The following is a 16646-nucleotide window of genomic DNA, read 5'->3' as shown; positions in this document are numbered from 1 at the left end:
TTGCCCTAGAGGGGAAGGCCGATCAGATGGCGGTTAGGCTCGTTTCTATGCACTCCGTGCTAGACCGGATGCTATTGCTTCAGATGTTGTGATCACAAGTATTATATCAGTTTGCCACAGGGATGCCTCTGTATTATTTGATCCTGGATCCACTTTTTCATATGTGTCGTCATATTTTGCTCATTATTTGGATACGCCCGGCGAGTCTCTTTTTTCATCTATTCATGTATCTACTCCTGTGGGCGATACTGTCATTGTGGACCGCGTATATCGATCTTGTGTGGTGACTATTGGGGGTTTGGAGACCCGAGTAGACCTTTTGTTGCTTAGTATGATTGATTTTGAATTGATATTGGGCATGGATTGGTTGTCTTCATGTCATGCTATTCTAGACTATCACACTAAGACACTGACATTGGCTATGCTGGGAGTGCCACAGATTGAGTGGCGAGGTTCGTCGGATTATGTTCCCAGTAGAGTGATTTCATTCTTGAAGGCCCAGCGGATGGTTGGGAACGGTTGTCTTTCTTATTTGGCCTTTGTGAGGGGCGTCAGCGCAGAGACTCCTCCTATTGATTCAGTTTCGGTGGTGAGGGATTTTTCGGATGTGTTTCCTGCAGACCTGCCGGACATGCTGCCGGATAGGGATATTGACTTCGGTATTGATTTGGTGTCAGGCACTCAACATATTTCTATTCCACAGTATCGTATGGCACCGGCGGAGTTAAAGGAATTGAAGGAACAACTTTAGGAACTCCTTGATAAGGGGTTTATTCGGCCTAGTGTGTCACCTTGGTGTGCACCAGTTCTATTTGTGAAGAAGAAGGATGGCACCATGAGAATGTGCATAGATTACAGGCAATTGAACAAAGTCACAATTAAGAACAAGTATCCCTTACCTCATGTTGATGATTTATTTGACCAGCTTCGGGGAGCGAGGGTGTTCTCCAAGATTGATTTGAGGTCAGGGTATCACCAGTTGAAGATTAGGGACTCGGATATTCTTAAGACAGCTTTCAGGACCCGATATGGTCACTATGAGTTCCTTGTGATGTTTTTTGGGCTGACCAATGCCCCAGCAGCGTTCAGGAATTTGATGACAGTGTGTTCCAGCCTTATCTCAACTCGTTTGTTATTGTATTCATTGATGATATCCCGGTATACTTTTGTAGCCAGGAGGAGCATGCCCATCATTTGTAGATTGTGTTGCAGCGGTTGAGGGAGGAGAAGCTTTATGCCAAGTTCTCTAAGTGTGAGTTGGCTCAGTTCAGTGGCGTACTTGGGACACGTGGTGTATAGTGAGGGTATTCAGGTGGAGCCGAAGAAGATAGAGGCGGTCCAGAGTTGGCCCAAACCGTCCTCAGCCACAGAGATTCGTAGCTTTCTTGGTTTGGCGGGTTACTACCACCGGTTCGTTCAGGGTTTCTTGTCTATTGCATCACCCTTGACCAAATTGACCCAAAAGGGTGCTCCTTTCAGGTGGTCGGATGAGTGTGAGGCTAGCTTTCAGAAGCTCAAGACTGCCTTGACCACAACCTTAGTGTTAGTTCTGCCATCAGCTTCTGGTTCATATTCAGTATATTGTGATGTTTCTCGGATTGGTATCGGGTGTGTTTTGATGTAGGAGGGTAGAGTGGTTGCTTATGCTTCACGTCAGTTGAAGCCCCATGAGAAGAACTACCCTGTTCATGATTTGGAGTTGGTTGCCATTGTTCACGCGTTAAAGATTTGGAGGCATTATCTCTATGGTGTGTCTTGTGAGGTGTTTACTGATCATCACAGCCTCTAGCACTTGTTCAAACAGAAGGATCTCAATTTGAGGCAGCGGAGATGGTTGGAGATGCTAAAGGACTAGTATATTACCATTTTGTACCATCCGGGAATGGCCAATATGGTGGCCGATGCCTTGAGTAGGAAGGCAGTGAGTATGGGTAGTCTCGCATTCCTGCTTGTTGGGGAGAGACCTCTTGCAGTTGAAGTTCATGCTTTGGCCAATCAGTTTGTGAGATTGGATATTTCGGAGTCCAGTCGGGTCCTAGCTTGTGTGGTTTCTCGGTATTTCTTGTTTGATCGCATTAGAGAGCGTCAGTGTAATGATATTCATTTGCTTGTCCTCAAGGACAGGGTTCAACATGGTGATGCCAGATATGTGACTATTGGTGATGACGGGGTATGGAGGATGTATGGCCGGATTTGTGGTATTCGGAAGTTTAGAAGTTCTTAGGCTTGAATCCGAGTGTAATTTGGTGTTTTGATGTTGTTTTGGGTAATTCGAAGGTTCGACTAAGTTTGTATGATGTTATAGGGTATGTTGGTATGTTCAGTTAAGGTCCCGAGGGCCTCGGGTTGATTTCGGGTGATTAACGGAACAAGTTTGGAAATTGGAGGAGTTGCTAAAGTTGGAACTCAGCTGTCATAACCGCACCTGCGGAGTGGGAGCCGCAGGTGCGAGCCCGCAGAAGCGGAGAAGGAGCCACAGAAGTGGCTAAGGTTGAGCTGGGCAGAGGGCGCATGTGTGATGGCATTCTCGCACCTGCGGAGGCTGCAAAAGCGGACTCAAGGGCGCAGGTGCGAGGCGAGACCACAGAAGCGTGATGAATTCCGCACCTACGTAAGCGCAGATGCGGTCTTGAGGCCACAGGAGCGAGGTTAGGATTTTAAGTGGATTCCGCCCCTGCGATGGATTTTCCGCAGGTGCGGCGTTGCAAAAGCGACATTTGGACCGCAGGTGCGGTATCGCGGGGCAGAATGTATAAATAGAAGACTTCGCGAATTTTTGCTCATATCCACCATTTTCAAGTCAGACCCTGGAGCTTTTGGGGTGATTTTTGAAGCGGACTCAAAGGTTTTCACTGATGTAAGTTGCTTGAACTCTATTATCGTTAGCTATAGTGTTTTCCCGTTGATTTCCCACCTAATTAGTAGGATTTTTGAAGTGAAATAAGGGGTTAGGGCTTGGGATTTTAGGGAGAGTAATTTGGGGGTTCGAGGGACCAAATGACGTCGGATTTTGATAAAATTGGTATGGGTAGACTCCTGAGTGAATGGGCTTTCTAGTTTTGTGATTTTTGTCGGATTTCGAGATGTGGCCCGGGGACCGGGTTTGAAAGAATTTCGGGTGGCCTATAATTTGGTATTTTTCTTGTGGAATTGGTTCATTTAGCCTATATTGATCGTATTGTATAGCTTGTGGCTAGATTCGGGACGTTCGGAAGCCGAGTCGAGAGGCAAGAGCATTGCGGAGTAGGATTTTTACTCAGTTGAGGTAAGTAACACTTTCAAACTTGGTTCTGAGGGTTCGAAACCTTGAACTACGTGTTATGTGGTTAGTATTGAGGTGACGCACATGCCAAGTGACGGGCCTGCCGGCGTGAACTGTGATAAATGTGACCTAGTTCATTCCATGGCACTGTTTAATGACTCTTTCTTGCTGATATCCGAGTTTTCATTATGTGATAACGTAATTAAGCTGTAAACATGCTAGATACCATGTTAGGGCTTCATGCCGATACTATCTGGACCCCTTGTGGTCATTTCTTGCTGTCATTTAACTGATTTCACTGTTATTTTGTACTCAGTCATATTCATGTATTTCATATCATATCTCAGTCTCGGTTGTATTATTGGCATAACATATCACTATTTCCGGGCTAGTTTCCATGACATTGTGAGCACGTGGGTGAGATGGGAGAGTGATGACTGAGTGAGGCCGAGAGCCTGATTATGAGTGACAGTTATGGGGTCGGGATGCATGCCGCAGTAGTTATATTGATTATGATAGCGCTTGGGTTGTAGGAGCCCCTCTGGAGTCTGCACACCCCCTGTGGCCGCGGATGATATTATTGAGGTATGGATTTCCATGGACATGGATTTGTCCGAAGTATTGATATCTGGAGATGGATTTCTCCACAGGGTTGGATTACCCTTTTTCCTCGGTACCGGGTGACTTATAGTTAGTGATAAGTATGTTCCGGGATGGATTTCCCTGGGCCGGATGGCCATATACGGTACCGAGTGGTTGAGTATTTATATATACCTGGAGATGGATTTCTTCACAAGGTCCGATTGCCCTTTTTCCTCGGTACTGAGTGACTTACAGTCAGTGTTGTATATATTCCGGGATGGATTTCCCTGGGGCCGGATGGCAATAGTCAGTACCGAGTGGTTGAGTACTTGAGAGTGGGAGTACATGGTGCATTTCATACAGTCGGTGCATTGGCATGTAGAGGCAGTTGAGTTATATATCTTAAATTGTTCAGACCAGTATTTACCTTATTACATTGAGCTGTCTATTTAACTGAAAGCATGCCTACACTTCTGTACGGTTTTTCTATTATATCTTTTGAGGTTGAGTTCGTCACTACCCGTCAGTACATAGTTTGGACTTGTTACTTATTGAGTTGGTGTTCTCACGTTACCCACTGCACCTTGTGTGCAAATCCAGGCACTTTTGGTCCCAGTGGTAGTCGCGGATCGAGGCTTCTATTTTTAGGAGACTATCGAGGTATCTGCATGACGTTCGCAGGCCTTGACTCTCCATCTCTATCTCGAGATGTATTTCAGTTTGATTCCTTGAACGTTGTTATAGACTATGTTTTCCTTTAGCAGCTCATGCACTCAGTGACACCCTGGTTTTGGGTTGGATTGTATCTTATCTTGGAATTTCTTATTTTCAAACAGTTTCTTTAAATGTTAAACGCTTCCGTTTAATGTTTTCAAACTTATTGTTGTTGTTTTGGTTTGTTGAGTTGAGGCTGGCCTAGTTCTACGATAGGCGCCATCACGACGGGTTGAGTTTTGGATCGTGACAATTTGAACTTTGTGCAACATGTTTGTTGAAATTACCTGCTCTCCTTGATTTGAACTTAGTCTAAACTGTAGGTTTTCTTGCTGTAACTGTTGTTTATATTGGGTTGAGCTGCATATTTACTTTGGGACTACGAAACGGTATTCCGGGAGATCCCCTTGCACCGCATATTTACTTTGGGACTACGGAACGGTATTCCGGTAGATACACCCCTGTACTACATATTTACTTTAGGACTATGGAACGGTATTCCGGGAGACCCCCCTGTACTTCATTTACGTTCGGGACTACGGGACGGTACGTGGGAGATCCCCTGTTGTTATTTCTGTGTACCGAGCCTTTGACTTCTACGATTTCATTCCCGTTTAATTTCAGTCTTTACTTTATAATGATATTTCATTTCTGCCTTATCTTATTATATATTTTTCAGTAGGGCCTTGACCTGATCTCTTCACTATTCGACCGAGGTTAGGCTTGCACCTACTGGGTACCGTTGTGGTGTACTCATGCCCTTTCCTGCACATGTTTTCCGTGTGCAGATCCAGGTACTGGCTATCAGCCTCGAGTCTAGTGCGTGGTTGCTGCTTCAGGAGACTTCAAGGTACATCTGCCGCGTTCGCAGACCTCGGAGTCTCCTTCTATCCCATTGTGTTGATTTCCCCCTTGTTTTCTTCAGACATAAATGTACATAGCAGTTAGAAACTCTTAGAAGCTTGTACGTTGCGATATTCCGGGTTTTGGGAAAGATGATTATTATGTATGCCGAGTGGCACCATTTTCACTTGTTAATTATATCTGTTAGCTGTTATCTTTGTGTTTTCTTTTCATTTTCGCAATATTAGGCTTACCTAGTCATAGAGACTAGGTGCCGTCACGACAGTTCATGGAGGGAGAAACTGGGTTGTGACACTTAGGAACATAAATATATGATTTTCATTAAGTACCATAATCATTTTCGTGGTAAAATCCCATTTTTATAAAAAACCTAGATTTCCCTCTAAATCCATGATTTTCACTATTTACATGTTATAATCTACCCATAAAATATGTATTAAACTCACATTAGGCAAAAATTACTTACCTCACAAAGCTAGGTCAAAATCCCCTCCTTAAGAGCTCTCAAATCGCCCAAGAGTGTAATAAATGACCCCAAAAATGCCTAAGTCCCATTTTTAAAACTCATTGTCCAGCTGCCTCCTTCATCGCGAACACGGAAGGGGCCTCACGTTCATGAAGGCAAACGGCTCAGACCCCCTGGAGGCTCTACATCGCGAACACGACCAAGGCCTTGTGAACGTGGAGGCTGGCTTGGCCTACCCTTCGCGGACGCGAGGGGTGCTTCACAAACGCGAAAAACAAGGCGGCCCAGCTCAGCCCAGGCTACTCTACGCGAACGCGAGTCGCCTCACGCGAACGCGAAGGTCATCGGCCCCAGACTTTCGTGAACGAGGACTAGCTATCGCGAACGCGTAGCATACTTTCCCCCCAGTCCCAATTCCTTCTACGCGAACGCGACCATCCCTTCGCGTTCGCAAAGAAGGAAACCAGAACTGGAATTTTTTAGTTTCTTATACTTTGCTCCGAGGGATCCGAAACTCACCCGAGCCACTTGGGACCCCGTCCAAAGGCACCAACAAGTCCGTAAACACGATACGGACCTACTCGAATTCTCGAAATGCAAAAACCAATAACGAAACCAAGAATCACACCCCAAAACCAAATTGAATCAAACTTTGAACTTCAAGTTCTTCAATTCACTTCCAATGCGCCGAAACGTACTTAGACTACTTGGAATGACACTAAATTTTGCGTGCAAGTCTTAAATGACATTACAGAACTATTCTCGGTCTCAAAATTTCTGTTTGGACCTCGATATCACAAAAATCCGCTCCAACCCAATTTTAAGGAACTTCTAAAACCTTCAAGAACCAACTTTCACTATTAGGCGCCAAAATGCTCCTGGGTCATCCAAAACCTGATCCGAACATTCGCCCAAGTCCGAAATCATCATACGAACCTATTGGAATCGTCAAATCTCGAAGTCGAGGTCGTTTACTCAAAATGTTGACCAAAGTCAAACTTGGCCTTTTAAGCCAACCTTAAGGAACCAAGTGTTCCGATTTCAACCCAAACTCTTCCAAATCCCGAACTAACCACCCCCGCAAGTCATAAATCAGCAAAAGCAAGTACGGGAAGTCTTATTTAGGGGAACAAGGTTCTAGAAAGTAAAACGACCAGTCGCGTCGTTACAAGCAGAGTCGACTCTTTATAATATAGTCTTGAAGCTTGTTCTTGCTTAGGATTTAGCTTTGATTGTGCTTTCTCAAACACTTGTATAGCATTTTGATTCTTAATAATATACTATCATTTTTACTTTATGTTCTAACGCTCTTTTTGTGGAATAAATTTATGTACCATAAGATTTTATTTTCCACTTGAATATAAATTTTTACTCCTATGATGAATTTAAAAAATATTTGAATGGGATTGTCTTGCTATATAATTAATTAAAAGATTTAATTATTTGCTTTTAATATAAAAAATAATTTATTCTATGTTGATTCAAATCTTAATATTAGTTTATCTCTTGTTTTGAATATTTAAGCTTAATTATAATTTTATCCACCATAAATTTTATTTTTAAAGAGTAAAAGATTGATATGACATTTCACATTTAGATTATGTCTCTAGAATCATAAGTGGTATTGACTCTTACCAACCTTTTTTCTCTTTCTCACACATTTATGTTCGTAAATATTTTCTTAGTTGTTGTTTAATAATTGAGAATTTTTTAATATTACACAAAAAATTGATTAAAAGGAAAATAGTTCAAATATAATATAAAAATATATTATTGTGGGGGTATATATTTAGTTTTCTCAATTTCAACTCTTTATGCAGTCCATTTAATATTTATTTTTTATTTTTTATTGGTATTGAACATTATGGAGTGGTAATGTATTGCCAATACGGAGGATTTTTATGAATTTGATTTTATTAAACCTTCCTACATATTTTTACTAAGAATTTAATAGACAAAATTTTATTAATTTTAAAATCTTAAGCATTAATAATTAGCATAGAAGGTATTGTAGTCCAAAAATAGGTTATTGCAGTTATGTCCTTTCCCTATGAGTTCTTCTCTTTAATATTTCAGGGCTATTTTGGTATATTAATATTGCATTTATACTTTTATAATAAAGGCTCTCCTTTTTCTGAATGTGTAGTATTATGTCCTAAACTAATAGGATTATAAGACTAATATATAGAATTTCAGTTATCTCCATTTATGATGAGTTATTATGCTTAATGTAACGACCCGACCGGTTGTTTTGAGCCCTAGCGCGCCGTTCAGCAGTTCGAGGCCATGAGCAGCTTCAATTTAAGGCATTATGACTTGTATGCGTGGTCGGAATTTTTCGGAGTTGACTTGGAAAGGAAATTCTCATTTCGGAAGCTTTAAGTTGAGAGAATTGACTAGGATTGGATTTCAGAGTAAACGACATCAGAATCGGGATTCGAACGTTCCAGCAGGTCGATGATTTCGGACTTGGGCGTATGCCCGAATCGGGTTTTGGGTGACCCGGGAGCGTTTTGGAGCCTATTGTAGAAGTTAGCATTTTGGAAGAAATTTCATAAGTTTGGGTTGAAGTGCATTTCAATGTTATCGGTGTCCGTTTGGTATTCCGACTCTGGGAGTAGCTCCGTATGGTGATTTTGGATTTGGGAGCGCGATCGGAAGTGAATTCGAATGTCCGTGGAGCATTTTGGAGCCATTTGGCTAAAGATAGAAATTTGAAGGTTTTTGAGAAGTTTGACCGGAGGTGGACTTTTTGATATCGGGGTCGGAATCCGATTCCGAAAGTTGGAGTAGGTCCGTAATGTCGAATATGACTTGTGCGCAAAATTTGAAGTCAATCGGACGTGATTTGATAGGTTTAATCATCGAAAGTAGAAGTTTGAAATTCTAAGTTCATAAAGCTTGGATTGGAGGTCGATTCTTGGTGTTTGATATGATTTGAGGCCTCGAACAAGTCTGTAATGTGTTTTGGGACTGGTTGGTATGGACTGGTTGCGGTCCCAGGGGTCTCGGGTGGATTCCGGGTGGTTAACGGATCGAATTCGGAGTTTGAAGAAGAGCTGAAGTTGCTGGTTGCTGGTGTAACCGCACCTGCGAGACTAGGGCCGCAGGTGCGGAGCCGCAGAAGCGGCCCTGAGGTCGCAGATGCAGAATTTGGTGGAAGAGAGCTGGTACCGCAGATGCGGTCATTTTTCCGCAGATGCGGGACCGCACCTGCGGGAGGAGAAACGCAGAAGCGGGTTGGGGCAACTGGAGGAAGACCGCAGATGCGGCCATTGGTCCGCACCTGCGGGACCGCAGGTGCGAAAGGACTGGAGGCAGTGAGCTATCTTTAAAAATCGAATTTAGGCTCATTTCCTCCCATTTTCACTTCGGGCTGGGCAATTTTGGAGCTTTTGGAAGAGAGATTTTCTCCATTTATGTCAAGGTAAGTTGTTCCCACTCATTAGACGCTAAATACATGGTTTTACTTCGGATTTGAGCATGAAAATTGGTAGAAACTTGGGGTTTGAGGGAAAACCTAGAAAATTGATATTCTTGGCATTTGACCACGATTTTGGGTATGGAATTAAGAGAAAATTATATATTTGAGTTCGTGAGGCTATGGGCAAACTTATTCTTCGAAAATTTTGAAAATCCGGGACGTGGGCCCGGGGGCGTTTTTGTCAACTTTCCGATCGGGGTTAGGAATTGTTATAAATTGAATTAGTATGAGTAGTTTATCGTATATTAATGGATTTGCTTAACTATTGGCTAGTTTTGGAGCGTTGTGCATCAATTTGAGTTTTCGGAAGGGCGTGGAAGGCCGGTTATGGATCTTCGGAACGAGGTGAGTCTCCTTTCTAACCTTGTGAGAGGGAATTGTGCCCATAGGTGAAATAATTGGTTATGTGCTCCTATTTGTGGGGGCTACGTACGCACGAGGAGACGAGAGTCCGTGCGTAGCTACTAATATGTGCAAGTCCGGGTAGTCTAGGATCCAAAAAACATGCTATACTTGGAATATCTATGATCTTAGTAACAATTAAATTTCTTAAATCCTATCGATTTGGTAAGTGAATTTCTAATAAGACTAAACTCCATTTTTCTTGAGTTGTTAAAAGAGAATTTGGCTTTTCCTTGGATAATTGTTCCCTGATAAATTCAGGATTGACTGTTTGTCGTGTTTATTTATATTTGACCGTGTCGCATGTATGATTCGCGAGCGGGGTAATAGATGCATCTATGGTTCGGGCCGCTCGACCCTCGGCAGTGCACATTTTAAATATTGTTGGATCGGGCCATACGACCTCGACATGAGTTGCACATACTTGTATTGCTTGCTGTGATATTCGTTATACTAATATCTGCTCTCCCTGACTTGAGATAATTGTTAATTAATGGATTATGAATCCGGAGACTTTTAATGAAAAGGGAATTTTACCTGTTTAGTAATTCATTTGAATCTACTGCTGTCCTTAATAAATTCGTGAGTCATCGCTTTAATAATATTATTATTTGACCATTAGTAAGTGTCGAAGTTGCCATCTCGTCTCTACTTCTTCGAGATTAGGCGGGATACTTACTGTACACGTTGTTTTCGTACTCATGCTACACTTGCTGTGCATTTTGTTGCACAGGTACAGGTATTTCTATTGGCCCATTGGGCGTGGCAGCACGGGCGACCCGGAGACTAGGTGAGCTGTATTTCCTCGAGGCAGCTCGCAGCTAGTATAGTCTCTCTCAGGATTTTTATTTACTTTCTGTCCATTTATGTTCTGGACAGCTGTTGTACTTTATTCAAATTCTTAGAAAAATGCTCATGTACTTGTTACACCGGGTTCTGGGATGGTTATGAAGTATTTTGTATTAATTACTTATCATTTAATTTGGAATGAAGCGATCATCTTTTTTTATTTTGTAAATTTGGAGGAAAATCAAAGATTTTAAGAGTATTAAAAATGAGAATTTAATTAGGTAATTTGGTTGGCTTGCCTGACAGTGGTGTCCGGCGCCATCACGACCCTTAGTGGATTTTGGGTCGTGACAACATGGTATGAGAGCACTGGGTTCCTAGGGTCTCACGAGTCATGAGCAAGTCTAGTAGAGTCTCGCGGATCGGTACGCAGACGTCTGTACTTATCTTCGGGAGGCTGCAGGACTGTTAGGAGTACTTCCCTTCTTGATTCCTCATCGTGTAATTTGATTCCCGGAGGCTTGTGCCCCTGTTTCCTTCCTACTCAATCCTACGCGACGCGAACCGCTTGTTATAAATCGAGAATGGAAGAATTGTAATGGTACTACCGAGGTGGTGCGGGATGTTTCTCCTTACATAGTTGTGTGAGCTACTATCGTTGCCTTATGGAAGGATATTCTGTCGTTTTAGCTCAGTAGCGGTACTTCTGAGAGCTCTGAGGCTAGGCACAAGTTGCCAGGATGCTATGAACGATTGTTCCGTAGTATTGATATGATGGTAGGACGTTTGCCTATGTGTCGTGGTAGTGAATGACTTGACGGGAGGGTTAGTGCATGATCTAGAAATTCGGCATTTTATTCCCGGCAGGGGAAATGAACTCGGACTGAGAATGGTCAGATGTGGGCTGGTGGAGTAGCGAGACTTGGTATTTGCGAGCGTGGTGGAGTTTTCTTCTATGATGAGGTGTCATTGTCCTAATTGAACGTGCTAAGTTCGCCGGTGTTATGATCTTCTACGATTCGCCTTTGGGGTAAGATATTGTGAAGTAGTATTGAAGATGCGGCTGTTAAATAAATCACTTTCCAAGAATGAATGAAATTTATGAAGTTTCTTACACAATAAAAAGGTAAAAAAGAGTTCTTAAAATTCCTTAGTAAATAAGAAAGAAAGAAAGCACTCCAAGTAGGAATCTCTAACTTACCCCCCCCCCCCCCCACCCCCCCACCAAAGTTACGTATTTGTCGTAATTAGGAACAACAATTTTTTTAGAAGAAAATCATGGACGTACTTTCCTAATCCATGCAGGATCAACTTGTAGGATCGGTGTATGTGTAGTTTAAATTGGAACAATAATTTTTGTTGTAATTAGGAACAATAATTTAAAAAAAAATAATCATGGACGTGCTTTTCTAATTCCGGTAGGATCAACTTTGTAGGATCGGTGTATGTGTAGATTTAATTGAAAAATAATTCCATCATTTAAAAATTTACAGTTAGATCCTTAAATTATACAAATACTTAAGGGCATAAAAGTCGATCAATATTCCATGGATATTTTAGTCGTTCAATTAGCAAAAATTATTCGTACATATATATATATATATATATATATATATATATATATATATATATATAATAGAAATATATTATATTATTTTTTAGCGAGTATATATATAATTTTTCTAATTTTTTAGGCAAAATAAATAAATAGCCTCTTAAAGTTATCACCAACAATAAATTAAGTTAACTTAGCTAGTGACTATATATTTAATTGACAAAGGTGTGTATTTACGGTTATGAATGTGAATATATATATATACTATGCTAGTTTTTGGCTACACACATTGCACATGTATCCTGATAAATGAATATAAATCTTAATTGATTTTAAGGTGTTAAAGGTTTGGAGTTGTTGTATAGTTGTTCAAATAAGAAAATATTTAATAAGCAAAGTATAATTTTAGCTAATAACAATTCAATTTTAAAGTGTTCATATGAGAGAATATTTATAGAAACAAAACCTTCAGTTTGAAATATGAGCAATTCTAAAATAGAAACCCAAATTAAACGATTTAATAAGCTAAAATTTAATTATTTCAAATTCCTAAATACTAAAAATATAAAATATAAAAAATGAATAAATTAATCTATTATAAATCAATTTTTAAAAAGAAAACTCAATTACTATGGACAGATTAACTTAGTTTAATTTGCATGGTGGTTTTGAGCAGTTAGTTATACTTAGCCTAGATCATATGATATAGTATAGTACTCTCTCCATCTCAAATTATTTATCGCAATTTTTAAAATAGTGGTCACAAATTATTTGTCATTTTAGAAGTTCAAGAGTAAATTAATTATTTCTTTCCTATTCTACCCTTAATATTAATTGCTCTTGAAGACTACAAATACCTTAATTATCAGTATGTATTATTTGAAGAGAGATTATATCTTATGATATAAATAAAGATAAAATAGTTAAAAAAAATATTAATATTTTTCTAAGAAACGTGTAAAAGAGAAATACGATATATAATTTGAAACAAAGGGAGTATATATTAAGTCGGAGTACTCTTTTCTTTTTGAAGGGTTTTTAGTTGCCTGTCTTGAAATTTGTTTGCTCATCAATCCCTAGAAATATTGCTCGTGTATTGAGAGTCTATCTTATCACCATACCTCTCTCTTCTTCAAATTTTAGTGTCCGTCATATTCATATCAAATTAGATTATTCATATCAAATTTTAAGATAGAGGATATGTTTTATTCATATCACATTAGATTATTTTTTCTTGTTTCAAGTTTACGTAAGTTTGAATTCATTTTTCACGGAAGTTGTAACAACCTGACCGGTCATGTTGATTTATAGGACGCCGTTCCCCTAAATAAGATTTCTCGTACTTGCTTTTACTGATTTATGACTTGCGGGGATGGTTAGTTAGGGATTTTGAAGAGTTCGGGTTGAAATCGGTGTTAGTATCCTGTATTTGTAAAAATAATTCTGGAGAATATAAAATAACGTATAAACAGAAATGAAAAACAGAAATAAAGTTTAATTCGAGCCCACTGAATTCACAGTGTTTCCTTAAGGAATTTAATCCCCTCTATTACCCAAGGTTGTGGATTATTTCCTCTCAAGATAGAACAAATTACACACTGGTGTAGCGGTACTTCAAACCCCAGTGTTTCAGCGAACACAAAGATTAGTAGCAAATCACACTTAGTATTGCTTTCTTAGTAGTTAAAACAATGCAGAAGAAAGGAGGAGAAGTCAGAAATTCGTATGAAAAATCTGAGAGAATGGACTGCACTATATAGCCCCAACCTGTTGAGTTCAAATGAAGAGTTGTAACTCTTCAGAGGTCAGTTACGTAAAATGACCATAACGTAAATGGCCATTTACACAAATTAAAATGGGCAAAGGAAACGTTTTCCGTTATAAAAAACGGACGGGCAGAGTCAATGAAACGGATAATTTGGATTATTAATTTTCCGTTACAAACACGAATAATATTACGTTAATATTTACTATTAACAAATAAATTTGGTACAAAAAATTAATCAATCAATCGTTTGGCCGAATCCAGATCCGAATCCGAATCCGAATCCGAATCCGAATCCGAATCCGAAGCCGAAGCCGAAGCCAATCCGAGCAAGCGACGACGACGACGACGACGACGACGGTGCGAGGCTTGCCTTCCTCTTAACTCTTTAAGAGCTACAAGAAGAGCAATTATATACATACCCATCAAAAACCTTTTCCTCTTCCAATACGGGACAATGTCCCATTGTCAAGGAGGGAATCTCAAATGAAACTCAAATATTTTATTTTTCCTCCATTTCCCATTCACCCTCTTTTAAGCTACATTAAGCTTAAAAAACCCAAGAATCCCCAACATGAATGAGGAATGGCTATGTCATGGAAATATGCACGAAAAAATGTGTGATTTGCAAGCAAGGATTAATCGCATCTGGATAAGTAGGTTTCCCTTTGAACTTTCAGTAGTGAACTTATGTCGGATATACTCGGTCAATCGGTAGATTTGATATCTTTGAACCGTCGAACTTTGGTTTATACCTAGACAACCATAAGTCACACAATCAACCCTTAACCGTCTTTGGTTCTCATTGTTGTGTTCGTTTCAGCCATGAACACCGCCTGGTTTCATAAGTGCGTAGAGAACTGGCCTTACAAAATTCTCCTTGAAGTGGCTAACACTTCACATTTACATAGGTGATTCCTAAATGTGTCATCCCGTAGATACACTATTTGATTTACCCTGTATCAAATTTAGAAATCATTAAAAAACCTTAATGCTTTATCCTTGGTACTGAACATTATCTCATCACGAGAATGGACCAAAATTTTAGTTGACAATGTTGAACCGTCATTAATGACTTTGTTTGATCTCCTTGAACCTAGATCTTAGGATCTCTAGTCTTCTAGGTAGAGTTACCGCCACAATGACTTGTTCTTGGCCATAGTCTCATTCCCCTCGATGATTTCTCAACTACCTCTCTAGTTAGGCCTTTTGTTAGTGGATCCGACACATTATCACTTGACTTTACGTAATCAATCGTGATAATTCCTCTAGAGAGTAGTTGCCTAATGGTTTTATGTCTTCGTCGTATATGACGAGATTTACCGTTATACATAACGCTCCCAGCCCTTCCAATTTCCGCCTGACTATCGCAATGTATGCATATTGGTGCCAACGGTTTGGGCCAAAATGGAATCTCTGCCAAAAAATTGCGGAGCCATTCAGCTTCTTCACCGGCTTTATCTAAGGCTATGAACTCAGCCTCCATTGTAGAGCGCACAATACAAGTTTGTTTGGACGACTTTCAAGATACTGTTCCTCCACCAATAGTGAATACATATCCACACGTGAACTTAGAATCAGTTGAACCGGTGATCCAATTTGCATCACAGTATCCCTCAATCACCGCAGGATATTTACTGTAGTGCAAAGCAAAGTCCTTGGGTATGTTCTAAAAATCCTAATACCCGTTTCATTGCCATCCAATGAGATTGACCTCGCTTGCTCGTGTATCGACTCAATTTCCTTATAGCACAAGCTATATCTAGTCGTGTACAATTCATGATATATATTAAGCATCCCAACACACGAGCATATTCCAATTGTGATATGCTTTGGCCTTTGTTCTTGCTAATGCAAGATTCACGTCAATTGGAGTCTTTGCAACTTTAAACCCTAAGTGCTTGAATTTTTCAAGTACTGTCTTAATATAATGAGATTGTGACAATGCCAGACCTTGAGGAGTCTTATGGATCTTAATCTCCAGAATTAAATCAGCAACTCCTAAGTCCTTCATATCAAACTTGCTAGTTAGCATACGCTTAGTCGCATTTATGTTGGCAATGTCATTACTCATATCAGCATATCATCTATATATAAGCAAACAATGTCTATGTGATTTAGAACATTTTTAATGTATACACATTTATCACATTTATTTATCTTAAAACCATTTGACAACATTGTTTGGTCAAATTTCGCATGCCATTATTTGGGTGCTTGTTTTAGTCCGTATAGAGACTTAACAAGTCTACATACCTTCTTTTCTTTACCTGGAACCACAAACCCTTCAGGTTGTTCCATTTAGATTTCTTCCTCCGAATCTCCATTAAAGAAGGCCGTCTTAACGTCCATTTGATGAATTTCAAGACCATAAACTGCAGCTATGCTACTAACATCCGTATGGACGTAATTCTTGTAACTAGAGAGTATGTATCAAAGTAGTCAAGACCTTCTCGTTGTCTATACCCTTTGACTACAAGTCTTGCCTTAAATTTATCAATAGTGCCATCATCTTTCATTTTCCTCTTAAAGATCCATTTAGAACCCAAAGGTTTATTTCCAGGAGGAAGATCAACCATGTCACGACCCGGATTTTCCACCCTCGGGAGTCGTGATGGCGCCTACTAATACGAGCTAGGCAAGCCAATTATTTGCACAATTTACCTTTTTACCCATTTTATAAACAATAACAATTGCGAAGTAATAACATTTAACCAGCGGAATTTAACATAAGCGGAAGTTAAAGCAATAAGCTATCAGAAC

The sequence above is a fragment of the Nicotiana attenuata genome, unplaced genomic scaffold (assembly GCF_001879085.1).
Source record: "Nicotiana attenuata strain UT unplaced genomic scaffold, NIATTr2, whole genome shotgun sequence".
NCBI lineage: Eukaryota > Viridiplantae > Streptophyta > Magnoliopsida > Solanales > Solanaceae > Nicotiana > Nicotiana attenuata.
This window is presented reverse-complemented; position numbering follows the sequence as displayed.